Below are 26,451 nucleotides of genomic sequence, written 5' to 3' on the forward strand. Positions count from 1 at the left end.
ACCTTCAGCTGCAGTGTAGATATACCCGCTGAGTAAAAGAGAAAGCTAAAAGGGAGTGTGAGAATGTAAAGGCCTGCTGATTTGTATTTGCTAATTTTCTAGATTATAGGGAATAAAATGATTAGGTGACATAAGTGCTGGAACTCAGGGTGCTGGGTTGCTGCCACACGCACTGGTTTAAAGTGGTTTCCATCATATACGGGATTTACAGTTTGGTTCAATGGCTTTCAGCACCCCCACTATACAAATTACTCCAGCACCCCTGTTAGGTGAGATAGAATATGAGTATTTTCTGGTTAATGTACTCCTCTTCCCCCCTTCCCCCGCAACTCTTTATTATTCTAAATAACACATTAATGGACTCATGAACACAACAATGACCATAGGCTGAATAAGGGTATAAATATAATGAATAAAATTCTGTTTTGACATAAATCGTGTGCAACTTTAATGGAGTCAAAGGGGTTTGCACTGAAATTTAAAAAGGGCAGAATTTGGTCTTGCATTCTGTATACAGTTAAAATAAGCCATGTTTTACATTAACATAGGGTACAGTGTGACAAAGAATTCACATCATATAACTCATTATCTTCTCCTACATAAGTAACAAACAGATTCACTAGGACCCACCTGGAGCACCCTCCTGCTGCAGTCCACAGCATGACAAGCCTGTCTGTCTCAGTTTCCTTTTTCAGGTAACCCCAGGATTCTACACAGACTCTCTTGCTTGAATAATACCCCTCCTGGGAGCCACTTTACTACAAAACATATGCAAATCAACCCATAACAAGAGTCCCAAAAGATAGTCCCTATTACCTCCAGGGCACGTAGTCCTTAAAACCTCACTCTTCCCAGTGGGAAACACCCCATCTTCTCTGCTGGGAGTACATTCCCACCGGCTTCCCCCACCCCTAGTCTCCTTGTCCATCCCCTTCCATCCTTTTGCCAGGACAGCCACCCCAGACTTTCCAGCTGCAGTGAAATTCTGCTCTTCACAGCCTCTCTGCTGAGAGATCATCTTTACAGGGGGAACATCCGTTGCGCCCCATGGCCCTGGTACTGTTCCTCAGGATTCAGCTTCTCACCTCTAGAGATGTCTGTGGGTAAGACCCTTATTTGCTCGCAGGCCTTCAGCCCTCTCCAAACCTGGAGTCCAGTTCTCCAGCTCAGAGCCAGCAGGTAACACCTTCTGCTGCTGTTGCCACTGCCACCTTCAACCCGGGCTCTTCATCTCTTGTTGCTTTTCTTGCTTTCATCCTTCCCCCAGGAAATGCTTTCTGCCTCCTTCCAGAACTTCCTCCTGTTCTCAGGCAGCTTGTACTTGCCCCTGACCGAACCAGTCTGCTTTGACTCACTAGACTCCCTTTGCCTAGGTCTCTCCACGATCCTTTATAACTTCATCCTCTTAACTGAAGACATGGGAGCATCTCTCCTGGGCACTGGATCTAATTCATTTACTGGTGCCAACCTCCCTGTGATAGCATCCCTTCAATGAATTTGAGCCTAGTTTGCTCACTGATGCTTTGGAAGTGCCCTGGAAACTTTGGGCTATGACTCGCAATTTGGATCTCTGTCAAACGGCTTTGACATCCTTCACAAACTTTGCCATTCATAAAATGATAGAAATGAGAAGGGAACTGAGGGCTGGATCAGAGATTTATAAATAATACTATCTAGCACTTATAGAACACCTTTCATCAGTAAATCTCAAAGCAGGGCAATATCATTACCGCCATTTTACTGATGGGAAAACTGAGCCACAAAAAGAGAGACTTTCCCAAGTTCAGCCAGCAGCAGAGCTGAGAATAGAAGACAGGCATCTCACATCCCTGTTTAGTGCACTATTTACTAGGTCACACTTATTCACCTACTATGTACCTGTGATTACTTCAATTGTAAAGGCAAATGTCATAATCAGATATGCAAATGGTCAGTAATGCTTCTAATTGATCTTCTGTGCATGCGGTTATCCAGTTTGCACATATAACTATGGTAGCAGCTTGTCCAAACTATGCAAACACACTCACAATTCAGCACACAGTTTTAAAATGCAACCCTAAAATTACTTGCCCAAGGCCACAGAATTATTAAATCTCAGTGCCACAATAGGCCGCAGAACTTTCTAGTTTCCAGTCCTGTGCTCTGGCTGTGAGACCACATTTTTTTCTGAAAAGTCACATTGTCCAATTCATTATGTCCTAAAATAAGCAGAAGATGTTCCTAACCACTACAACAGTGTATGCATAGATACTGCTTTTTCTGTAGGATTCACAAGAAGCCATATATTTAATCATTTGCATTTCTCACAACTGCAAGGATCAATTGATTAGAAGAAAAAGATGGATCAAAAGATAGGCCTAAAGAAAGGCGGAACAAACAACTTTTGAGCTAAGTAAATTTCAAGACCTAGTAAAGTTGGGTGTCCTTTTTTAAAAAAAAAATATGCCCTGTTTGAAAAATATTCATGACAATTTTTTTTTATAAGTTCAGGCTAGAACTTTAAGCCCAAACTGTAAAAGTTTAATGAGGAGGGATTGTTTTCTTTAAAAATAACTTTTCCGAGACCTCCAGCATTCCTGCTGAGTTTAACATGCTCTTTAACTCTGCAAGCACTGCTGCCATCAGACAAAAGAAACAAGCAGGTCTGGCATCCTTCACAACAATTACTGATGTACTGTACAGAGGTCACTTTTCCCACAAATATGTGGCATATGTTTTAGTCTCTTGTTTTTCAGGAATCAGCATTTGGAAGCTAGGAATGAATGCAAATACATTGCATCATGATTTCAATTTTAATTTTCAAGTCTAGGAACTGGCTACCAGTTGTGACTTTGTTTTGTTTTTCCTTCCTATCTAGTTAGGTTTTCAAAAGGTCAACCATCACCATGGTATCTGAGCATTTTAATTGAAGCATTTTCCCCATTTTATAAGCGGAGATAGGTCGAGGCACATGGGTCAGATTTTCTGATTGTGTAAATCCATTGAAGTCAATGGAACTACTCCAGGAGAGAATTTTGGCTCTATGTGCCTCCTATTAGGCTGCTAATAGAAGTCAGGAGATTTGCATTGTAAAGCAAGCTGCACTTGACAGCTGCATGTGTAATGGACAGCAGTAGATCTGAAAGCCAAAAGATAGCTGCTATCAATATGTGACAGGGGCACTGGGTCAGCCAGGAGGCCTGCAGCTAAGGTAGTTTAGAACAGCAGAACTGAGCAGAGGATACTGTTGTAAGTGTGGGTTACATTTTGTGGAGAAAGAAAGTGCTGCTGTTTCATCAGAAGTGTTGATCCTGGCTTTATCAAGTCTGTGAGGAACTTGATTATAACAGACTGTTGTTACAGCAGTAAATTATCTTTTACACACACACACACAAATTAAAAAAAAGAGCAAAAGCAGTTAACCACACCTATAAGAGGAAGCATTTTAAGAATGTACCCATTTAGTGCAACTAACTTTGGGAGTCCTGTCTGCCTTGTCTTTTGCTTTTCTTTTGCCCTAACTGCGTAGACAGAAAAATAAATCCAAATTCGTTATACAGAACCTGCTGTTTTCTTTGTAAACCTCAAGTTATCCATGTTTGCAGTGGCTTGCTAGTGTGGAGAAAAAGAGGGGGTGTGTTCTCCTTTTTTAAATCAACAAATGTCATAGTGGAAGTAAGGGGTGGGAGAGTTGGCAAGAAAGGCCAGGCTTGTTTCCAAGCTGGGTGCAAGCCAGAGAAGATTTCAGGCTGACAAGAACCACCTGTTACAACAGAGAAGGATGTAGAAGGAGGTGGGGAGAGATTTCAAAGATGAAATGAAAAAGGGGTGACCTTAAGGATCACTTTACCAAACACAATGCAAACACCAAAGAACAATGCAGATAGAAATGCCTGAAGAAGAGCTCTATGTAAGCTCAAAAGCTTGTCTCTCTCACCAACAGAAGTTGGTCCAACAAAAGATATTACCTCACCCATCTTGCCTCCCTAATTTAAACATGTAAATGTTGTATCTTCATTAGGCAAACTGAGGAGATACAAAAGATATAGGCCTAGAACCTCAGCTGGTATAAAATCAGCTTAGCTCCATTGAATTCAATGCAGTGACACCAGTGTTCACCAGCTAGCCTGTAGCCTGTCAGATAGTTCTCTTCTTTATATCATTTGTCTCATAAAGATAACAGGAAGGGGGAAATCTCTTTGTTTTATTAAATGTGTAGAATTTAAACAGCTTGAAATACTGGTGAAAGCCTGGTAGATGCTAGGCAACTGCAGCCTGAAGCAAAAGGACAAAAACTGCTGGCAAACAAAATGAAAAACTTCTTATCTTCAGATAAACTAGTCTGCAGAGAGCCTCATTCTGATATCACAAACATCAGTTTAAACTGTGTGAAACTCGACTGAAGTTAATTATCTCACACCACTATAAAATCAGTGTGAGAGGAGAATTGGGTCCAGGCTTTGAAAACAAGAAGATCTCACTGTACAGAAAATTTTCTTTTCATACCACACAGAACTAAGAATTCCTAGCTTTTTCTTTTCTTTTCTTTTTTTCTGGTTCTGGTTTTAAAAAAGAACTTTTAAAATGAGACTGACATGCTGTTCTGACATTGTTTAAACAAACCATTTCAGTATGATTTCTATCATCATCATACTGCTTGGAAGCCCCAGTCATGGACCAGGGTCCCATGATGCTAGGTGCTGTATAAACACAGAACAAAAATGGTGATACATTGGACCACGTCCCTCCTTGTTGTTAAGAAGAAATCTATCTTCATTATTCTTTTCTTTTTTCTTCTTTTTTTAAGTAAGGGAAACCTTTCACTACATAGATTTTCACATTGCAGAAATGTTTTTAAAAATCCGTCAAAGTACCAAGCAATGAGCTCGTGGCAAGGGCTGGCTTTCAACAGATCACAGTGAGGTAGCTGCTCTGCTACATATGAAACCCTGATCCAGAATCACGTTGTCTATGAATGATTTGGCACCAGGTTCCCCATGAACATGTGGTGCACTATGGGTGAGAGGCAACCCCCTTTTGTGCATGTTCCGGTCCCCAGAGAACATGCAATAAAATGGTTTGTGATGTAATAATTTATTGCCAAAATAACCTCTAAATTGCTCTTCACTGAAATTACTGAGCCAGATCTTCTGTCCTGATACATTTCCTTTGTATTTTTCCATGTTCATAGCCTAGCAGGACAGATAAGGGCTTACTGTCTACCATAGCTGGCTCTAAGCCACCCCTTTCTGTTCTCACCAGTGTAGTAAGCACCTCTGGATATGAGAGGGCTTGGCCAAGAATACTGCTTCACTCCAGCAATCCTTAGGGACCATGATTAGCCAGGATGGGTTAGAGCAACCCTGAGGCCCCAAGATAAAGGGTGCAAAGGTGGCTTTCCTTTCCTTTCCTTTGAGTCCTGCACTGGATATTGAGTAGCCAACCTGAGGATCTAGATCTCTATTTGAAAGCTGGGCCTTTATAGTATGAACACTAAGGGCCTGACTGCAATCATCACGTACAAATATAAGTAACTACTCACATGGAGTCCAAGTTTTGTTTGTGGCATGAGCTCAGTGGGATTGCTCATGTGAGTAAAGTTGCTTACACACATATGTGTTTGCAGGATTGAGCCCTGAAGTAATCAATGACTTACTATTTAAAAAATAAAATACTCAAGGGCCAAATTCCATTTTTGATTACTCATATAGAAGCCCATTGATGTAAGTGGGATTGCACAAGTATAACCAAAAGCAGAATTTGGCTCCAAGACTCAAGCTGTCAGTGCACATGGAATCATTTCCTCTAGCAAAGACAAATAAAGTTATTGTTTCAGAGTGCTATAGTGAGTCTCACTCACAAAACAACCAAAGTCACTTGTGTAACCCAGTTACACATTTTAGAGATGCGTGAAAGTGGCTGTTTATCTAGCCCATGTTGCTGGATGTCTAGTGTTCTCTGTTTTTTAATTATCTCCAGATCCATTGCTTCAGCACATGGACTGAAATGCTGAGAACACAGGATGTTTTGTTGAAGAGGCTAGGTACCATATTATCCATTATTATGGTCATAAAATGTTTAAGGAAAAAGTCAGAGAAAGAAGTTAAAGTTCTGTTTTGTGGAAGGTGACTGTTATGCTCTCCCTGCAGCTCACATAGCCAGATAAACAGTAGGTGGGCATTGGATAGTGTGTGGGGGGGAAATGATGACTCAATGACTTTTAAAGGTTGAGAACCAACCACATCAACATTCATAAGGCACTTTGACGTCTGTTTTCATCTGGCAATATTTTGGGGGCTGTACAATGGACGAGCAGGACTAGGGCAGGGCTGCCCTAAAGACAAGGGCCTGGATAGTTCGCCATGGGGTAGGTTTTTTTTGGTGGTGGTGGTAGTGTTTAATGTTTTGTTCACTCTGCTGCACTGCAGCTTCACTGTGGCAATGACTGGAGAAAGTCCTGTGTCAGCTCCCTTCTGGCACTCAAAAAGGGCACATCACTTGCCCCAGAAAAATTTTCTTCTATTGGCATTCTAGATCAGGCTATATACTCACGCTTTAATTAGGATTATCCCACTTTCACAACTCCTTGCCATCCTCAGCTCAGCTCAGCAAGAGATCCCTCCCCCAAATTTCCACAAGCAATTCTCTTCCAGCACCCATTGGTCACAAGCATGGGCAGAGTGCTTGGTTTTAATAGATAGCAAAAGGTCCTGCCACTTGGGACACAAGGGTGAGGAAATGAAAAGTGTGGAGCATGAGCGTGTACAAATGTGTCCTTGGTGCAGTCTGGAAGTGAATCAGCTACAAATTGCATAGCCGGCTCGGGTTAAAGGGAGGAGGAGGCTGAGAGAGAGGGGGACTCGTAGGGCAGGGGCCCAATAAAAAGGTCCGGAGGGCCATGGGTGCAGGCCAGGCAGGGAACACCCTCCCACAGATCCACTAAACAAAAGCCAGAGAGGCAGACGGTAAGGCTGCCCTCACCTCCTGGAGTACACGCTGGTGAGTATGAGGGATGTAGTGCCCCATCCACCAACCAAGTGCCAGGAGGTCTCTGATTCTGGTGGCTCCTGCCAGGGACGAACCTATGGCGCACCAAGGGGGACTCCACCACCTGCACACGAAGCAGAGGGTTGTGTGGCGGGGCTCTATGAGGATATCTACCCCCTCGGTGACCACCATGGAGCTGATCGCTGAGACCAGCTTCCAGGTCTGGAGGAGGTCCTGGTAGAAGACCAGCAGCTTGGAGAGGTATCATGGAAAACCGTTTGGATGAAGTAAAAGAGAGCTGCCGGTTATATTGGAGCCCTTGGAGGGGGCAGAGGAAGGCATATGCCAACATGCTTCACGTTGGACCACCTGTACTGTAAAGTAGTCTCTGCAGGGCCTGGACACGGAAGACATGGACCTGACTGTGAAGGCAGCCCAGGCCCTGTCCTTCCTCGTCCAGGGGAAGACTCAGTGTTCAGAGTATACAGCTGGCCTGACTGCACTCAGCCTTGATGCACCGCCTCGCCTGAAGCTGACAGGTTTGGTCAGGGTCCAGTTGAGCTTGACCAGACACTCCACGGAAGCATATAGCACCTGTAGAAAACCCACAAATTGGGGTGTGAAGCCAAATGCCCACAGAGTGCCCAGGAGATATCCGTGGTTCACTCTTCTCCTTGTCCAAGGACAGGAAGGCAAATGACAGACAATCCCTATTACCGAGATCCCGGACCAGATAAAGGTTATCAAAGATGGTACAGCCTAGGACAGTGTAGGTCTGGTCAGAGTGAACCCCTCCACCAGCATGGATCCCAGCGCTGCAAGATGGCCTTTGCTACGACCTTGTAGTCCGTACTGAGGAGTGAGATTGGATACCATTTCCTAAGGCCACGGAGGTCTCCCTTGTTTGGTAGCAAGGCAAGCACAGCTCGCCCATATGACAGGGGAAGCACTCCTCTCCCTAAGGATTCGGTCACCATGCCCGGTGACTTATTAGTTGATGAACATTAGAAGAACTGCTGGCTGAGGGAGGTTAGCCCCCGGCTGGCTCCCCCACACCCAAGGACCCGCTCTCTTCCCCCCGCCGGAGCCCCCCTCCCCGTGGCTGCCAGCTCCCTCGTCCTATGAGCCCAGAGCAGGCAGGCGGTCCCCACTGGTCCCCCCCAAAGCACAGGGTAAGCAGCCCCAGAGCTTCCAGCTCCCCCGCCTAGAGCGCTGGGCAGTGCAGCCCCACCCCAGGGCCCAGGGCCTCCCAGTGCTGGGTGGCCCCAGACACCCCAAGTCCCGGCCACCCTAGCCCTAGACCCAGCCCCAGCACACTGCTTCCCTGAAGAGGAGCAGTTGCCTGGGCTGGGGCCAAGGGGAAAAGGCAAGCAGGGCTTCAGGGAGGAGCGGGGGCAGGGCCATGCCAGACTGTTTGGGGAGGCACAGCCTTCCCCAGCCTATACGATAAGCCACCCATGTTACTGGGCATGAGATGCAGCGCTGCTGAGAACGTGACCAGAGTGAGAGCCAAGCTGGTCCTGTTTTCCTGAGCTGATCATTGGGAATCTGTACCAGAGCACCCTGTAGGCATCGGCGTCGGTCGGATCCAGGGAGGAAAGGCTGGTGTAGAAGGCCCTGGCTCTTCCATGCATCTCCACTGGATCCAGGAGAGGGGTGCGGTCCTCTACCAAAAAGCAGGTGACATGCTTCTTAGCCCCTCTCTTTTTCTCTAGGGCATAGAAGAAGCGGGAGCCGCAATCCATCTCCCGAAGGAGACAGATGCAGGATTGAACAAAAGCACCCCAAGCCCAATGGTCCTCAAGAGCCCGGAGCTCCTCCTGCTTCTCCTGGCATGCTCCGCAGAGGGATAGATTTCCAGGGCTGACAGCCAGATGCCTCTCCATCTCTAAGACCTCCTGCTACAGCTGCTCTATAACCACATCCCTCTGCAAGCTGGCCCCCGGGCTGTAGTCACGACAGAAGAACCGGGAGCGGATCTTCCCCACATCCCGCCACGACTGTGCCAAGGGAAAGGCACACCTCTGCCCTCACCAGGCCAGCCAGAACTCCTGGAAGGATGTGGCACAGCCCACGTCCTCCAGCAAGCTGTTATTAAAATGCCAGTAGGCCAGCCCCGGCTTCTCCATGGTGAGAGAGGCTGTCACAGTCACGAAATGGTGGTCTGAAAATGGGGATGGCTGGATGCTGTGGGGATGGCTGGATGCTGTGGAGTTGGCCCGCAAAAGGTGGAAATGAGATAAATAAATGCTGTCCAACAAGGAGTAGTGCGACCAATCAACCTCCACCCGGATATCAGTGAAGGTGGATTCAACATCCAGGTGGTGGTCACACCAGGAGTTCACCAGGGAGTGATGGTCAACAATTTCCCTGAGGATGTCTGCAGTGGCCAGACAATGGGCTTGGTGGCCTCAGGTGGGGTGCCGTCTGCGGCCAGGCAGGTGGAGGAGACCTGGGGCACCCCACAGGCAACAGTGGGGGCAGCAGCCTGGGAAAGGGGAGAGAGAGGGTAGGACAGGGCAGCACGATAAAATCATTGCCCAAACTCAGGCCCACTGGCAGATGGTCATCCTCTCCATGGGTGACTGGGATCAGACCCAGCGCCTCAATCTCCTCAGAGATGGAGCTAAAGTCCCCATCCTCTGCCACAGAGTCCACCCTGTCAGCAACCAAGGCAACATCTACCGTGGCACCGATGGGGGGCACAGATGACAAAGGGGTGGGGGGCTCACTTTGAGGTCTCCTCAGGGAAGGACTCTGACAGGATGGCGTTACTGCCATGGTCCGATCAGCTGGCTCCACCCACTGGGCTCGCTCAGGGGGCATGGCTGAAGGCTCAGCGGCGGCGGCACCCTTCATGGTCTTACGGGGGGCCTCCTCCCCTTCCATACCAAGTGGGAGGTGCTGAGCCTGCACTTCCCACTTGTCGCACTTCCCTTGGACAAGCGCCCCGCTCCCCAACGTGGTAGTGGAGGTTTGACCAGTGTGGATGGGTCCAGGGGGCAAAGTCTGGGAGGCAAGGGCGGGACAACAAGGGGAAGGGGAATCTCCCCCAGGGGCGGGCCCTCTCCCGAGCATGGTGACAGCTCTGCTGCCTTCTCTTCCACAGGCCCTACCCAACTATGCACAGTGGTGATGGGCCCAACTGCTCATCTGAGTGCAATAGGGGGGCTATCCCCGGGGCCCGAGTGGAAGCGGCAATGGGCGAAGGAGGAGGAGGGGTGGTTAAGGAGATCAGGCAGTCAGGGTTGCAGGCGGTAATGGGGCCGGTGCCCTCCCAGATCTTGGGGGTCCCCAGAACCCCTCCATGGTGGGCTCCAGACGTGCCCCGTTGCCTGGCAGAGGAAACCTCGGGCTCCCCTGAGGAATAATGTACCAGGTACTGGGCCCCCTGATGGGGCACCAGGAAGGATCCCTCGAGTTCCTCTCAGTCACACACCGCTGGCGGCAGCTGGATTTGCACCTGCTGGCGGAATGAGAGAATGTGGAGGAGGGCGGGATCCTTGCAGCCCAACGGGAGAGGGCTGATGACAGATAAAGACTTCCCCAAGGTAGAGAGGACGGGCAATAGGGCAGCACTAAGGGGTGAAAACCACCCAGATGCTTAGGTCCTTCAGGGGCTCAAGAGGAACACAGATGCCCTCCATCGCAAGGCCCTTCTCCACAGCCTCCTGGGCAGTGCCTTCCAATGACAGGAAGAAGACAACCTTCCTGTACATCTTGGAGGTTGCCACAATGGCCGTGGGCCCCACCACCCACGCCAATGTCCACATGTAGGTCTCCACGTGGGACAAGGCGGACATCTGGAGGCAACAGACACCATGCTGCCTGGTCAGGGTGGGAAAAGGGCTCTGGCCACCAGAGATGGAACTAGGGGAGGTGGCAGGCGCAGATGACAGGGCGGTGGGCGGAAGGACTGGCCACCTCGGCGTACACTCTGGGGGGTGGGGGTTAGGTGCCCCCAGAGCTGGTGGAGGGAATAGCAGGGGGAAGGGAAGCCGTGGCCGATAGCAGGGCCGTGGTGGGGGAAGCGGTCCCTGCCATGGGGGGCTTCACCTTCCAGGCAGGGCTCTTGCCTTTCTTCTTCCCCTGGCCCTTTCTTCTGGCTGAGGAGCTCCCTTGAGTGTGGTAGAGGTGGAAGCCATGGCAGCAGTGGAGTCCCTACCCGTGACCGCTGTTGCTGTTTCCTGGTGGGGGCTCTGGCAATGGCCCAGCCGCGGCAGTCAAAGTAGTAGCCACAGGGATGGATGGGGGAGTAAGCTGGGGCGGCCACCTCCTGTCATCCAGGGAGAAGGGACAGGAGCTAACACCGGAGATGGGGGAGCAGCTAAGCACTCCCCCCACCTAGGCTGCAGGCAGTGGAGGAGGGTGACAACGGGGGGGGGGTGTCATAAGGGTGCCAAATAAGGCCTGGGGAGCAGGGCGGGATCCCTAGCACAGGGCAGGAGTGCCGGCTCCTCCGGCTGCACTGGGTTGGAAAGGGACTGTCAATGCACAGGGGAATCAACAACAACAAAAAACACACACGCACACCCATAAGGCAAACCATCCAGGCCCTTCTCTTTTTGGATTCCACTCCATAGCTTTAGGGCAGCCCTGTCCTGCCCTGCTCGTCCATGTACAGCCCCCAAAACATTGCCAGGCTTTGTGTGGGAAGCCTCAGGAGGGATTTATAGCGCCCGAGCAAGCCCGGAGGTGTAGTGCCGCAGCAGCACCCACGGCGCGGTGGAGCCAGTTCACATGCGAGTCACGCCCGCTGCCGGGAGCCGGAGAACAGCCACACTGGGGCTTCACCAAGTGATGAGAACAGACGTCAAAGGGGCCTTATGAATATTGATGTGGAGGCTCGGGTTGCTTTCGTAAAGGAGCAGAAGGAAGCAAGATGGCTGCCCTTTAGGATTTGTTAGCAAGGGGAGCAGGCTGCATTTGCTGGATTGCTGCAAGGCTGAGGGACATAAAGAGGTCAGAGCGGTTATCTTAATGCCACGAAACTCTCCCTTTCCTTCAGCGGGGCTTGGCTAGCGTGCTGCTGGGGGCTGGGATGCCGGGCTCCGCTGCCTGATCTACAAGTAGAAAGAGGGGAACGAAATTTTGTTCTGAAGCTTCTCCAACATGGCTGACAAATATAGTTTTAAAAATGTTTAAAAACTAGTGAGCTGGTGGCTTTCCTCCGGTGGGTTGGGCTGCTGCTCTCACCCCAAACTTTGCTTTTCAGCTCCTCTCAGCATCTCGGGCTGGCTGGTGTATTTATTTATTTTTGTAATGCAGGGAAGTGTGCTCATCATTTTTTTTTAAAAAGACTTCATGATTCTTATGAACAGTTGTTGCTGTTGTCCCACTTTCCTCCCTTTTGGTGGGTTTCCTTCTTTTCCTGCGCCGTGTCTGTCACTGTATTTTATTGTGTTCTTTAAAGAGCCCCAAGAGGTGTTTTAAAACTGCGGTGGATGCCTGTTTTCTTTTTCCACTTCAGGAGGATTTTTCCGATTGAATGTGATAGCTGGTGGGATTTTCTGCATCTAGCTTTCATTTATTGTTGGTTTATTGAATGCAAAGGGGGTGCCTGGTGCTATGGGGGAGAACGGGGGGAGGAGGAGAGGAATAGTTTCTTTGGACAAAAAAACCGTCTTTTCTTTCTGATAAAGATAGATCCGGTGCCCACAGCCTGGGCGTTCTGGCTAGTTTGAGGAAATATCTGTGAGAGAATTTGTACGTGGAAAGTGTGTTTTTCTGGCTTTGTGCTTCTCATGAATCAGCTTTCATTTGGTTTGCTGGTGAGTGACAGACAGACACAAAGGCAGGCGCAGTCAAATGGGGAGAAGGTGGTGGTGGGGGAGAAGAGGATTGTGGAGTTTGAGGACTACAAGGTCAGGGGCGCTGAAGGAAATAAAACCCAATCCTAGAGGAGAAAGAGAGAAATGGAGAAGAGATTTGTAACAAGGCCTTCCTTTTTCTTTATGATTTTTGTCATCCTTGTTAAATCCTGTGATCTAGGCAACTTACACAATGTGACTAAGAAAAAATGCTTTCTACTGTACATTAGATTAAAAATGTCTTTAGCCAGGTAAGGCATGCACCTACAGTCTGATAGGAAAAAATCCAAAACATATGATTTTCAGATCTGACATCACTGTATCCTGATGTTGTGTTTTTATTAGCATTAAACCATTCTTCCAGCTGTTGCAGTCATTTTCATACCCTTGGTAAAAATGAGGCTTTTTTGTTTGCTCTTTGATTCTTGGAAATTCAGCTAGTCCTTGTTCTGCTTAGCTGTTTTCCTTTTCAAAGTGTGAAGTGGGGGAGAAAAGTGATGTGGTATAGTAGGCTTCCACTGAAATGTTTCAACCAAAGGTCTCATTATGAGATTTTTTTCCATGATGGAGAGTATGCAAATGAACACTGTGATAGAACTACATGATAAGCAACTGAGAAAAGGAACAGTGAATAGCAGTGTGGTTGTATAATTTATCTTTAAAACCAGAAATGTAGGAATTTCAGAATTGAGGAGTCATTAGCCTCAGTAAAAGCAGGTAAGTGGGTGTTTTTTACTGGCTAATGAGGCCATTATATTTGCATTATAATGGCAGGTTGACTTACTGCAGTGGAAGGGATAACATGTATATTCATTTGTGTATTTGCATGTGTATTCCATGATGACACTTGTATTGGAGGCTGTGAATTGCAAAATAGGGCATGTTTGTAAAAGAAATTCAGCAGAGAGGTGTTAACTGTCAAGAGTCATGAATAAGTTTCAGTTAGAAGGTGATGTGGATTATCAAAAGGTGAAGAAACCCACACCACAAAGCATACACAACCTTTTTAAATTGCACCCCAAAAACTATTTGTTGAACATTTCACTTGTAAATCATTCTTCTACTTATCTTTTGAGGAGTTAGGCAAATTTGCTTTAAACATTGAGTGTCCATCAGATGAGCTGCTTTTGCAGATTAAAGGAACACTTTACTCATGTCTCCAGAAGATAAGCACAGTTCATTGGCCAGTCCTTATGGCTGCTTATAATGATGATTTTATTTTTTAGTGGGTATTTCCCCACTTACATAACACATTCCACCCAATAAACAAACAAACAAACAGGTTACAACCCATTTAGTTGTTTATACATTACTATTTGTAAATCACATTGTATGTATAACCCATCTAATGTCATAAAGAAACACTTCCTTTCAGCTCTTCATTTCTCAGACTTGTAATATTTTAATGTGTTCTCTTCTCTCCTTGAAAGCTTTCTACTCCGTTGTGGATCATTTCCCTTCACTTCTCTATTACTAAAGTATCTAATTTTCAAAGGATTGAACAAAATTAAACATTAATATCCATAGAGTCTTGATAAATCTGAGTTGAGACAGTTGGATTTATTCCTACTCCGTCAAGCAAATAAAGCTTTTCCCATTATTTTGTGTAGTCCACTATATACGCATAAGCTACATACAGGTACTATTTATGTGTATCATACAGTTTATGCTGTTGTTTGCACTGTTGCTTTCCTGTAGAACAAGTAAAAGGTAAGAATTTGGAGCCAAATAGTTCTCTAATGGGCAATACATTGACACACTTCCTTAGTTGCTCAGGAAAAATTGGTTAGTCTCAAAGGTGCCACAAGTACTTTTCTTTTTGCGAATACAGACTAACACGGCTGCTACTCTGAAACCAGGAAATATAGTGTAGTACCAAAGAAATCCTGTCAGAGAAATCCATACAAAAGTTTAAATCCAGCAGCTAGGCTGGGGGAAATGTAGTGACTAGTTTGTTGAATTAGTTCTCTATTTTCTTGTTCTTTGTTGTATGTGAACAATCTTTCAGTGGAAAACAATTTGGTTGGAGAAGAGTTCCTCAGAATTAGCTCAATGGTTCCAAGGACCTCTGAGATTAGTTGTGTGTGTTTCCCATTTTAGAAGCTTTCACATACTGAACTAACCATTAATAAATATTGGCAAGAAGAGGTGGGAGGGAAGGGAGGCATTTTTGTTACATAGATTAATAAATCTGCCAAATTGTTGTTAGTAGTAAGATTTTTGAACTAGGACTTTGGCATTTTATTGGTTCTTGGCCAAGAGCCAGGGGAACTGATATTGTTTTGATATAGTGCGCATGGTCCTAGACTTTGGCATGTCAACATTGTTTAAAGAACAAGGAACGTGTGCCTTCCGAGGCACTGTTATGACAGACAGATTTCCAAGATCTCTCGTTGTCACTGGTACTGCATTAGGTAACAGAAATAGGTGGTCATAAATGTCTGGTTTCAGTGTGATGACTCAGGGCACTTTCAGAATTACTCTCCTACCTGCAGAGCTGGAATTTTTAGCTGCCACAACTAGAAGGGGCCATTTTCACTTAATCTGAGCAGTCATCGTAAGACATACTACAACTCCTTGCACTCCTGGGACTTATCCCCCTACCTGATCATTTACAAATATTAGTGACATCTAAGTGGTCCTAAAAACAAAGCATGTTTCAAAATAAACGTGCTCAGATTTTCAATGCATGTTTTACTGGTAGTGCTAACATTACCAAAACGTTCTGGGAGCTATGAGGAAAGTTTCATGTTTGATTTCTTCTAAATTATTTTTGTTTAAAAGGCAGTGCAGTGGTTTTCTAATAGAGTGCCTAAATAGTCACTTTAAATAATTTGTTCAGTTAAACGCTAAGTGGTATACTTTTTTGTTTTTCCAAAAGCAAAGAGGATCTCTCAGTAAAACACATATTTTTTCAAGCTGAAACTTTGGATGAGCTCAAATTCTGGCTTATCAAACTAACCCTCTTCCGCTCTTATTTGACTGCCACACAGTAGCTTTAAGTGTGGTAGTACAGTAAAGCCAGCAGCAGCGAAACTTCTTGCAAGCCAGATTTACAATTGGAACCCACAAGTGGTAGAATAAAGTTGCCAAGTTTCAAGTAAAGTTGGTGGTTATCTTGGAAACTGTGCTGCAGAACACAACCACAAGCGATTTCGCCAAATAATATACAGTATTTACGTAGTCCAGCTCTCCAATTTGTTGTCAAGGCACTCTGCCAACAATCAGTGTTGTGACATCATTTAGAAAGGCTGTGTGCTTGATCCGCTGATTCTGAGATGGAGTGGGATGTACTATGATTCAAAAGGGAAAGGGAAATAAAAGACTGTAGTCTGAACCAGAGATAAAGCATATGACTGCATCATGGCTGTCAGCCAAATAGGAATTATGTGCATCAATCATTTTCAGCATTATTCTGATCCTGAACTCAGCAAACACCCATCTATCCATTTAACTTGCTTCTGGAAGACATGTATTTTTATATACTGAATGTTTGGTGAGAACTGAACAAACTATTGTGGCTTGATTTAGTATGTTTTTCAGATTATCAGTGAGTGCATATTTAACTTGCCCAGTATACTGCACACACATAGAACTAGAAAGTACCACGAGTAATGGTCTTCTCAGTGCCCATGTGGATGGAGATGGGGAAAGAGATTGGATATCAGAAAAATGACTTTAAGTCAGTTACCATAGTCCCAGGGAATTGCTCAATGCATACAGACATCTGAGGTCAAGTAATGAGAATATGAACTTGAAATATCAACTGGGCTAATCCCAAGGGTAATCAATGACCCGCTGACTGGAAATAAAGGGTTGTTCAGTTTCAAAAGATTAGACATGTGTCTTGTGGTGTGAGGGTAGGCAAGTGAAGGAGGGGAGAGGAAATAAAAGTTTCTTAAAGTTTTGATTTGTTTCAAGACCTTCCAAATAACCTGAACTCAGTTTTTAAAGGTGGAAGAGAAGAGATGCTTAGTTTGGCTCACATTTTAAAAAACTGCACTGATTTAAAAGACGAAGAAAACCTAACCAATCACTCGTAATGAAAAATTTTAAACTTTAAACTGGTAAAATGCACTTAAGTGTGATGCTTTAAAGCCCCCTTTAACATACAATTCTTTAACATAGACTTGGCTCTTAAGAGGCAACATCTAGATTTGTTCCTTTCAGAGTCTGGCACATACTGCTTTCCATGCATTTTCCAAAAACTTATCAATCCAAGCAAACTTCAGGGCCTTTTTGAAAAGTGTTCTAGAGGGATGTGAATTCGGAGTTAAAGATTCAGATGCTGTGTTGTAGCGGTTTGTGGCAAGGCCCAATCCTGCCCACCTTCCCTAATGCGATAGTTTTTACTCATGCCAGAAGTCCCAGCAAAGTCCAGACACGAGTAATGGTTTGCAGGATTGGGCCTTCAGCTTGATCTTACATATAAAGAAAAATGATTTAATTTCCATTGCCGTGTGCAATGTAGCAGGCCTGTCATATGCTCAGGTTTAGCAGGAAATTAAAATTAAGTACCTTAAATGGTATTTCAAAGTTTTCAGAAGTGTATTAGTATGTGCTTTAAGAAGGCACCTCCATATACTGATACCGTAGAAATGTAATGCATGGAAGGTGTATTTACTTTGTAGACCTTGGTTTAAGAGCAAAGCGATGAGTAAAATTTCCATGATGAGATATAAATCAATGCTTTCCCAGTTCTCAACTGCAGTGTCTTACACCTCTACTTACTGGAAAATCGTTCTGGATTTTTACTATCAAAGCATATTTTGCACATTAGGGCAGTGAGTACAGCACTTCGGGTTTGGGTGGGCACTTCAAAGGTGCCTAGCTAAAAGAGTGAGCTAGTGAGGCTGAGTTTACAAAAAGTCTACTGTGCATGGGAAGAGTATTCTGTGCTCTTCTTGTGTGAGGTAAAAAAAAAAGTGAGGAGATGAGTGTGTTAGATAACTTTACAAAGTGGGCTTTAATAAGGAGCTCAACAAGACAGTTTTCCCACACATGCAGGTCAGCCATCTTCAAGTTTTCTAAATAACTAAGTTGATGTAATCTAATTGTAAGAAAAAGTATCTTTCTTGTATAATATCACTACTAAGCTTGCATCATTGTAGAAACTAGCATGAGACTTTGAAAACTTGTGCTTCACCAGAGAAACATCCCAGAGGACTCTTCAAGTTTAAACATGAATTTTTCATTGGCATGTAAGAGTAGGATAATTACCACAACCTTGCCTATGTATTCTTTACTATGAACATGAAACACACTATACTTATTATTACATTTTGGTTCTTAAGATTAAAATGACTTGTCCCCTTATAATGCTTAAGAACTCAGAGTTCTGTCCGTCTTCCAAATGGTTTGGCATGAGACACCATAAGTAGAATAATGGATACTGATTTGGCTTCAGTGCAGTAACACTGATGCAACGACTTACCAGGTGGGTACATGTTTAAGATCAGGATGACGACTCTCCATGCGGTTGCATGCACATGGTTATAGTGTTTGTAAACACTATCCCAGAATTCCTAGTAACTGCCTTGGCATAGTCAGTGAGTACAGACCAGAGGGAATGTCCTTGCTCCTCACAGGGAAATAATGATTGTGAACTTTGGGATCTCGGGGGGGTTGAGGGGGAATGCAATAGGTTGGTTTTGGCTGAACTTTCTGCATTTTCTTTTACATTAGAGACTTTGTCAAATAATGCTTCCTGCCCCCTTGTCCTGATGGCATTCATGCTTTACAAGCACACTTGCTTGGGGTTGACTGATCTTTAGATTCAAGAGGGTTTGTTGTAAAGGTGTTTGATTTGAGGCTACCTTTTCCCCCCTCTTCTTTGAAGATTCCATCACCAAAAGCTTTCACCACAAGCTGCTTTTAACAATACAGCGATCCCACAGTAAATTATATTTTCTTCCTTAATTTGGAATGACTCATTGCCTCTGAATACTGGAACAATCCCATCTTTACCGAACAAAAATGAAATCCTCAATCATACCAACTTTATAAATAAAATCAGTTTTTTGGAAGGAGTTATTACTTAATGAGACATGTTGACACACACACAGGCGTTATTGTTGCGAAAGCAAATACCACTGTAAGGCAAGTTTCAGTTCTCAATAAAGCATAAGAAGCTCTGTAGACATCTCCCTGTTTGCTCAACCAAAGGAACAATGCCTTCAATCTGTGTCAAATGGATGGTCATTATTTTGTTGATTTGCCAGGCTGGTTACCGGAAGAGCAGATGAAAATAAATCTGTTGGAAGCACCCCAATTGATAATTTAGTTCATACTTCATTGTGAATTTGACAAAAAGTTGCCAAACAGGTTATGGTATAAGGAAGAGTAGAGAGAGGCCTTTTGGCTACACCATGCATATTGTTAGACCTTTTTGGCTGAGGTTCCCAAAGTATTATTCATCCTGAAAACATTACCTCCAGCTTAAAGCAGGGTTTTAGTCTTTGCTGTTTGATAAAATTCTAAAGCCCTTACAACCACTTTCCACAGGCAAGTACTTGGGGAGCGGCAATGCATATCACATGCTTTGGGAAATGAATCCGGGGTACGTGCTTATTTTCTTGTGAACAGGAAAGCAATTGATGCTTGAACCTACAGCAGGATCCTTCTGCATATTTTGATTTCATCCAGATGAGTCTGGGTATTGCTATCATAAAACAGACTCTGTATAATAATCCATGTGCCGTGTTATATGCATTTCTGCTGCTATTTAGTGACATGTCCTCATTTGTTTCATGTTGCTTCCATCTTGCATTAATTTAATTACAGTGGTTGTGCTTTACCATTGCATACCGACAGGTTCTTTTTGATCTATCATCTTCATTTCCTTGGTGCAGTTGTCTATATAGCATCCAACTTCTGGTTCTGTTTCATTCAGACTCTTCACAATGTATGAAGAGGGACTTGTCTTGTTTTCTTTTTGGAGTTTTTTCCTTGAGCCAAGATTAGTTTCACAGCAGCTGAGTATAAAAGTAAGGAAGACAGGAGTAAAGGTTATGGAGAAGGGAAGATGTTAGAAAATGGCTCTTCTGAGACTGCATTGCCTTTTTATTCTTCCTCTTGGGCCACCGGTGCAGAGAGAGGCAAAAAAAAGAGTACACCGTGTTAATACTGGGCCTGATCTTGATATTAGAGGGCATTGCCCTTGACTTTAAGGCCTTATCCAGTTCCATTATTACTGGTGTTCTTTCTCTAGTTAGCACTAGAGGTAGCGACTACTCCTGGATCACACCCCACTTTCTTGCTCCTGCTACCTTTTTTTTTTTTTTTTTAAATCTTTGTTTAATCTGTGTGTTCTTTCGGTACCCTTTCATTTTTGTTTGAAGTCTCATACTTTGAAGTTATACCATTTTTATACTTGCCAGAGCACACACCACTCTTTCAGCTGTTATGTAAGCAAAAATAAAAGAATGACTGCATATTTCTTCTTGTGTAAAAATTGCTTTACTTCCCTTTGTGTGGCAACGACTACTGTGAGGAAAATGTTCTGTTGTTGCACTAAAACCAGAAGTTGCTCCCCCACCCCCGAAAGTCACAGAATTGTGACAGCCTGGAAGTTTTAAAATACATGCAGAATTTAGAGCAAACGCACTGCCACTCTTGAAACGGAACCTGCAAAAGATAAAAATAAATTGGACTTTGCCTTTCCCTTGGTCCTTATTAGTATATTAAAGAAGACCTGAAAAATGTTGCTTTAAATTAACTAAGTTTTTTGTTTTGTTTTTTCTTGCGTTTTTTAAAAACATCAGAAATTCAGATCTTTTCTGTCCAGAAAGCTAATGGAGTTATTGAAATGACAACATCATGAAAGTCAAGAAAGTGAAAGCTGAGTAATTGAGAGGGAAAGGGATTATAAATTAGGCTGTTTTTTAACACCTATTTAACTTGTATGACTAAGACATTTTGGGAAAAGGACGTCTTTGTTAAATGTTCAGCACTCTGCCCATTAAGTTGATGTGTGCAACTTCCTCTGAGACTTCCAGGAGGTCAGCCACCAAAAATAGGAAAGATCAGACTTGCATTTCTCCTCTTTAGGAATATCAATGAGAGTGAATAAAATAAAACTCTTTGCAGGCCACCATACATCCTTAAAAAGTTTAAAAAAAAAAAAAAAAGTTGTGCCCTTCTTATTTGCATATCACCTTGGTCATAGTAAGGAAGATTTTGGAGGGGGGGAGGGAATGAGAAAGAAGAGCAAATCATCAACAGCCCCAGTGATGCCCATATAATGGGAAGGGACACCTTCAACTTAACCACACTTCTTTCTGAATCTTGTCTGCCTGTTATTGCTACAAGTCACATCTGAGAACTGTAACTGAAAGAGATTAGAGGAAAAAAGTGTATTTTTGTATTTGACAGCACTCTTTGGCAGTTCTGCTGTCTCCTCTGTATAGTCAGGCTGTGATCCTGAAAATTACTCTGTGCTCACAAACCATGCTGCTTACATAGAACCCCATTGGCTTCAGAGAGGCTCCACAGGGACAAAAGAGCCTGTGCGCACACAGCAACTTGGAGAATTGAGGCATTATTTAGTCAGCTTCTTACATTCTTCCGAAATGGGGGCAGGGTGGGAGAAAAAAATGTTATTTTGTTTTTGGTTAAAAAAGGGGGGAAATGTAGCTGTTAAACCATAAAAAATGGGCAGAAGGACTCAGGGGCAGGTGTAGTAGCTGAAACTACTTGTAATACTTCTAAAAATTTGACTAGATTTCAGGTTAATGATTTCCCTTTAAAAATAAACCCTGTAGCTAATGGGGATTGGGAAGAAACTTTCCCTGTGGACAGGTTGGTCTATAACTATCTACTGCAATTGTTTTTCAGATTTTTTTTTTTTAACCTCCCTCTGGAGCATCTGGTATGGAATACTAAACGGTCAGACACCAGATATTGGACTAGATGGATCACTGGTTTAATTTGGTAGTGGCAGTCCTGATGTTCTTAAATAGAAGCAGAATGGATAGCGAATGACTATTATTTGTATTCTAGTAGCACCTTGGGCTCCGATCAAGACCAGGGTCCCCTTGTGCCCAGAGCTTTACAAACATAAAATAAGGCAGCCCCTGTCCCACTTACTGCAGCAAAGTAGATTGTCAAAAAGTAAGACAGTGAAAAATGATAAGAGTAGAAGTAGCTTGCTTTCAGAACTCAACAACAGAAGCATTGCTACAGGGGGAGACTCAGACAATCCCTTTCTTGAATAATTTTCAAAACAAACTAAAATTACTTGATGTTTGTAATACAGAAGGCATAGAAATCCCAACCAACATTACAAAAGAAAGTTTCTGCCTTAAAATGCTAACACTATGAATCGACAAGACAGACAAAAGGTGGGAGGAAGAGATACAATTTATAGGCAATGGTTGGGACCCAAGGTACAGATATATTAAGGTGCTGATGCAAAGCAGCATTGAAGCCAGTGGGAGTCTTTCCATTCACTTCAGTAATCTTTGGATCAAACCCTAAATGGCTTACCCAAGTACACACAGGAAGTTTGTGGCAGAGGCGGAACAGAACCCTGAGTCCCAGAGCCTTAACCCTCTTTCCTGTCCAAGCAGACTTTAACAGATAACTGGCTGCTCTTACTGAGATAACAGAAGTAGCAATGTTAGGAAATGGAAACTAGAAGCAGAAGCAAATGGCTTTTCACTTATTTCTAAGGCAAATTTTTATTCATGTTTTCTGTCCATGAACGAGTACAACCTCCTTTGGTGGAGTTGTTCTGTGGTTTTAAGCTGGCACCACTCAAACAAAATGATGCAAGTTGTATTTTAATATAGTTTTTCATTTGGAGGAGGGGTTGCTGATCACTATTACTTTGATAGCAAAATAGGTAAAACAACCCCTTCAGGTGAAATGGGGATAATGTTGGGGGGGGGGGTGGAGAGGAAAGGAAACTATCACAATTTCACTGCCAATGCCAGTACTTCTGCACACCTCTAACAAAAAAAGCTCTCACTATGAGCTCATTTGAGTTTAAAATAGCATGTTGTGTCAGCTAATTGCAGTGTATGGAAGAGGGGTGTATAGTGTCAGCTTAATGAGCAAGGTACTCCGATAATTCCCATTAACCTTTAGTGCCCTAAATCCTCCCATAAAGATGAGATCTCCCACAGTCTGCAAACTGTTCCCATGAATTTGCTCAAAGCTACCATGTGCATGTCATTATAACTTGGCTTATCAATTTTAAGGCCAAGTGGAACTCATGAACCCTCACATAAATGTCATACGTAGCAGTTGAGCTCATCAAAAGAGCAAGTTCCATTTGTTGTCAAAAATACTCCCTGTTGCAGGAGGTAGCGTACACAGATGTGGTTAGCAGTGAGAGGAGGGGTCTGTAACATAATCCTAAAAGCACTAATGGCCTTTAAATGTCATCTGTTATTTCTGAAACCTGAATCACACAGGGTAAATTTCTCTCTCTTCATTCACTGATCTTTCACATTGATACTCAGCTCTTTCTTTAGTTTTTATTTGGGAATATCCCTGCTCTGTGAAATCTTGGCTAATCTAATCTGTAAACTTCATTTTGCAGTGCATTTATGCAAGGCTGTACCAGGAATTATGGTATATTATAATTAATCTTGAAATGTATTCTAAAGCAAAATAAAAATGGATCCTGTTTCTTTAGGATTTAAACAATTTTCATATAGAGACTGAGTTTCATATAGCTATTCCTACAAATGCTGTCCAAGGAAATGGTCACTAGAGTATAAGGAATTTTTTTTTTTTTTGGTCATATTTAGGGATCCAGTGCTGCTATCGACACCTTTGGAAAGAGATTGAGAGAAACACACTTAGACTTTTCTCTCCCTTGCTTCCACACCATTTCTTCTCATTAAGAGTTTTCAGATCCAGTGAGACTCGCGTCACCACGTGGGTTGCGCGCACATGGCTGCACTGTTTACAAACATGGTCCCAGAATTCCCAGGGCTGTTATGTAACAGTCCAGAGGGTGCAATATTTCAAGCGTCAGCTGTGTTAGCGGAGATTCCCAAAATCCATATTTCCAGTGCAGGTTTCCAATTACTAATAGCCACCATTGCAAATTACAGGGCTGACTGGTCAGGGTAGTTCACGAACAAATTCTGTTTCAATCTCCCTTGTGTTACGATTAAGCAATATTCAGCACTAGAGCTTAGAAGGAGGTTGTATGTGGTGAACTAAAGATAGAAGCTTTCTTGCTTGACAAAGAACTGGAGCTGGACAACGCTAGTTGAACTTGCGTAAGACAGAAAGTAAATTTGTTTTCTGCTTGCCACAAAGGCTACTAGGAATTCCAGGAACATTTATGATTTGGCAAGATTTCAAAAACATTCTAAAACCAGTGGATACTTTTTCTCATTTCAATTTAAGTAGCAAACTGGGGAGCGTTTTCTATTCAGGTTCAAGTGATGAGCCTCAGCAAAATGTAAATAGTTTGGAGCCACTAACATTTGATGCCACATTCCCATTATTGCTAGGAGAGAAATGCCATCATCTTGGTTTATTTTAGCAGGCCATTGGAATATAGCACACAAGAGGTTTAAATAGCTGTGTGTCACTGGATTAAATTGCCTCCTGTAGCCTAAGCAGAAAAGACACAGCACTCTTATTCCCAGTCACTCAGCTAAAATTGTATTGACTTTTTGCAGCTCTCCTTAGGAGTTCACAGTTCAAGCACTCATTTATCTACTGTACCTTGCATTAAGATAACAAGATATAACTACTCAGGAAAATAAAAAAAAAAATCACATTTTGTATCCTTTTTTCCCCCTTGTTTTGGTTTGGGGTGTGATTTATTTGTCTTTCTTCCTTCCCCTCCCATCCACAGAAGCTTAAATGGCCTGAGAAGTACGAACTCAGCAGGGATTGGTAACAGTTTAACTCTTTGTCCTATTCTCAACAGAAAATGAGATTACAGCTACACTTGAAACAGAATCACTATAGATGGGCAGGGACACTGCTTATTCCCTCTCCCCCCGCCCCCCTTTTCCTGTGGTATTTATTGGAACACATAGAACACATGGTCAGGTCCCAAGAAACTTTCTTTGGGTGGCTGTAATTGCTAATCCTGTGTTAAGAGGAAATGAAAGACTTGTGACTTTTATTTGTACTGGCCATATCTATAGCTTCTTGCAACTTCTGCTGATAAACAGAAATAATTTAGAGGCTACTTCCTCAAACTCCTGAACTGTGGTCTTAATTTCAACAGCATAGATCCAGCAATATACTACAGACTTGGTATCTGTGTTATCTGTGTCCAAAGTTGAATTGGAAACTTTGGCTACACGCCCTTTGAAAATCATGAATGTTGGGGGATTTGGGGTAGTGTATGTGGGGAGGGTATTTTGTTTTTTCAAAGGGCTGTGTTACAGGGACCGACAAGCTCAAAGTTGCATTCTCTTTCTCGGAGCAGAAATAAGTATTTCTTAGGTTTTCAAGGAAAATAATGAAATACTCGGCACTGTTAATTTGTTTACATCTGAGGAGGGGGCCTGTCCTGATGCAAACAAATGTAACATACATTCATGTATGCTGTATGCAAGCAAATAATTCACTTTCCCCTTCAGATGACCTCCTGCTCTGCTTCACGCGCCTGCAATGGGAGTACACTGAAGAGAGAGTTAAAGAGAGTTAGTTGGCTTAGTTACATTAGTATTGGCGCCAGGGTTTACCTCTCAAGTAGGAGTTCCAGGTCATTCTGATGACTCGCCACGTGGCCACGCGCACATGGTTACAGTGTTTACAAACATGATCCCAGAATTCATAAGGTCTGTTATGAAACAGCCGGCAAGTGTCGTATCTCGCAAGCTATGGTGACCTGCATTGTGAGTGCTGTAGAGAATATTGAGACGCTTGTACAAAACATAAACTAGAAAACACTTTGGATGTTCAAGCAGATAATTTTACTTCTGAGTTGTTTGGAAACATCACTGCCATCAGAAGAGAATTTTCCACTGCAGATATAAAATAGCAGTAAGTGTTTTAGCAATGCAGGGATAAAGGTGACTGTGTTCTTAAGCATCGTAATTTTGTTTCTTAACCAAACTAACTCAGAAAATATTTTTAAAAGACACAAAGCAATGTAAAGCTACTGTCACACTCTCACTGCATTAAAAAAAATGAACACTGTGATCTTGTGACCCCAGTCTCCCAGTCCCTTTTTATTCCTTATTAAAACATTTCCTCAGACATTTTGTGCATGTTTTGTAGAAAACTTCCTGCTTTAAAATTCAGTTGTGGAAAGATGAAAAGACTCAGTATTCTGAAGTAACGTACCTGGGTGTGCAGAATAGGAATACTGCTTAAAGACTCAATTGTAAGTTCACCAAGAAGCTTGGAAAAAGGGTGCTGCATAGTCATGTTGCCCCAGGAACAAACCAAGAATCAGAATTAATGTACTGCATGCTCCATATTCTGTTGCAATGAAAGTTCACTGATATTTTGGTACGTTAAATATGCCAAACTTTTTAAAAAACTGTTTAAGTTCCATGAAGGCAATAGTCTTGCTAGAAATTAGCAGTTCACTAGAAACGGCAAGCAACCCATCAGAAAATTAACTTTTGACATAGATTTCACTGATGGGTTGGAGGATCTAGGAAAAAAAATATTATTTAAGAGAAGATGCTATTTTGTATCTTGAAAAGAGAACCATAAATGTGACTGGTTGCCAGAGATGGAC

The 26,451-nt window shown here is 43.6% G+C and overlaps 1 protein-coding gene across 3 annotated transcripts in view; it reads left to right on the forward strand.

The window, feature by feature from the left end:
* Window positions 1–11,662: 11,662 nt before the first annotated feature.
* The window catches only part of TET2 (tet methylcytosine dioxygenase 2), an 84,455-nt gene continuing 69,666 nt past the window's right edge, over window positions 11,663–26,451 (forward strand). For all 3 annotated transcript variants that reach the window (XM_084627037.1, XM_084627038.1, XM_084627039.1), the window contains exon 1: window positions 11,663–11,928. The gene's annotated coding sequence lies outside the window, so the exon portion shown is untranslated. The remainder of the gene's footprint in view (window positions 11,929–26,451) is intronic.

This window comes from Lepidochelys olivacea, assembly GCF_965140295.1.
Source record: "Lepidochelys olivacea isolate rLepOli2 genome assembly, chromosome: 4".
In the NCBI taxonomy this organism is placed as follows: domain Eukaryota; kingdom Metazoa; phylum Chordata; order Testudines; family Cheloniidae; genus Lepidochelys; species Lepidochelys olivacea.